Source organism: Macrobrachium nipponense, chromosome 9 (genome assembly GCF_015104395.2).
Source record: "Macrobrachium nipponense isolate FS-2020 chromosome 9, ASM1510439v2, whole genome shotgun sequence".
Classification (NCBI taxonomy): domain Eukaryota; kingdom Metazoa; phylum Arthropoda; class Malacostraca; order Decapoda; family Palaemonidae; genus Macrobrachium; species Macrobrachium nipponense.
In genome coordinates, this window is record NC_061110.1 from 99888052 (window position 1) to 99890551 (window position 2500).

Below are 2500 nucleotides of genomic sequence, written 5' to 3' on the forward strand. Positions count from 1 at the left end.
AAAGTGATGCAATTAACATTTTATTTGTGAATTTACACTCATAATAGGGGTACAATTAAATTTTTTTTTGTGAGTCTAACTCACATGACAGTGATGTAATTAAAATTGTTTTTTGTGAATTTACACTCATAACAGTGATGCGATTGACTAACTTTTTGTGAACTTACACTCTCATAACAGTGATGCAAATTAATTTTTTTTTTTTGTGAATTTACACTCTCATTATAGCTATGTGATTAACTATTTTTTTTGTGAATTTACACTCTCATAACAGTGACGCAATTTTTTTTTTTTTTTTTTGTGAATTAACACTCATAATAGTGATGCAATTAACATTTTAGGGGGGAATTTACACTCTCATAACAGTGATGCAATTAATTTTTTTTTTTTTTATTTACACTCTCATAACAGTGATGCAATTTTTTTTTTTTTTTTAATTTACACTCTCATATTAGTGATGCGATTAACCATTAACTGATCGACATAGAGATTTTTAACTGTTAAATAATTCACCTGGAGAATAACTACGAATGAAAAGACTAATAGCATATATTGTGAGCTAGATTTCATAAGAATTTTGAATGCGTAACATACAAATATAAGTTTATTTTCTTTAGTAACATGTGAAATAGTATCGTATGATGCTAATATGATTTTGTTTTGCATTACTAATATCTTTAAGACAGATTCTTTTGAATTCTTTTGAGTACCTGATACGTTGTAAAACTCGAGAAAGCCTTACTATAGTCATCTTCAAATAGCTCAGCGTGCATTAAATACTAATATTTCTTCTTAAACTATTGAAGTACCCCCCAAATATCCTTACAGAAATAGCGCCAATGAAAGGTATACGTCTCTGGTTCATGTACCGTATATTCGCTAAAATAGTGCGTCAGCTCAACATATATTCCCATAAAGTAACAACGACAACTACACTTCATGTTAATGAACCCGAATACCCCGGAGTTGTAAGTAAGCCTTAGGATTTTTATAATGTATTAGCTTACTTAGGTTAGCTTTTAAGTTCCTCTTTCATTTCTGAAGGCTGTAAAGTTCATTGTTAATTCGCCTTCTTGTTAGTAGGGGTCTCCTCACTCCAGTGGTATTTTTGTGTAGTCTTGTTGACTAATCCTCCCTGTTTCTCCCCTCCATATTTTGGCTCTGCTGAGTTGACTTGAGACCTGATTTCCAAGCTGCAGGCAGTTGGTATCTGCACCCGGACTTGTGAGCCTGCTATCTCTCTCGGATTTACAGCAAGTCTCAGAAAATATATATATCTTCAGTTGGCAGTTTCTCCACATCTCTGCCATTTTATTATTGCCTCTGGTGCAGTACTTGCCAGAGGGGCCTCGCTTGGCGATGGTAAGGCGTGTCATCCATTTATTATAAAAAGTATTGACCAAGATTACTGGGATCACGGCGTCCATGATTATGAACAAGATGAATAGGATCACGGCTGCACTGCAGTAGTCAGATGAATTTTCTGATAGAGCTCTATAGTAATTGTATTGTGATTTGCCGTCCTCTGCCTTTATTGGAGTGCTTATGGGAGGAGACCTTCATCGTCTCATCATCATCCTTTAGAGTGTAAAATTCAGGTTATTCCTTTCTTTTGGTTATTTTCTATTCCTCTCTGGGCCCCCTTTCCTCCTTCAGAGGTTGAATGCGTTGCCTAATCATTTGGGTACATGTTGTGTAAGTGATTTTGTGATTTAATGTTATTGAAGAGGCCTAGTTATAACTTCCTGTATTTTATTGAATTATAATATATATTGGCTTTTTTTCCATTGTTTTGCTATCCCCCTTGAGTTATTCTTGTGCTGCATTTACCTGGGCTTGCTTCCACCTTAGTGGATTGCTGCCTTTTGAACACCTAAGTTTGTGGTATTTTGATTAGTTATGGTCCTGTAGACCTAGTGTGTGTTGTGGTCCAACGAGGCCATTTTTTTTTTTTTTAATTTACACTCATATTAGTGATGCGATTAACCATTAACTGATCGACATAGAGATTTTTAACTGTTAAATAATTCACCTGGAGAATAACTACGAATGAAAAGACTAATAGCATATATTGTGAGCTAGATTTCATAAGAATTTTGAATGCGTAACATACAAATATAAGTTTATTTTCTTTAGTAACATGTGAAATAGTATCGTATGATGCTAATATGATTTTGTTTTGCATTACTAATATCTTTAAGACTTATTCTTTTGAATTCTTTTGAGTACCTGATACGTTGTAAAACTCGAGAAAGCCTTACTATAGTCATCTTCAAATAGCTCAGCGTGCATTAAATACTAATATTTCTTCTTAAACTATTGAATTACACCCCAAATATCCTTACAGAAATAGCGCCAATGAAAGGTATACGTCTCTGGTTCATGTACCGTATATTCGCTAAAATAGTGCGTCAGCTCAACATATATTCCCATAAAGTAACAACGACAACTACACTTCATGTTAATGAACCCGAATACCCCGGAGTAAATTAGATAGTTG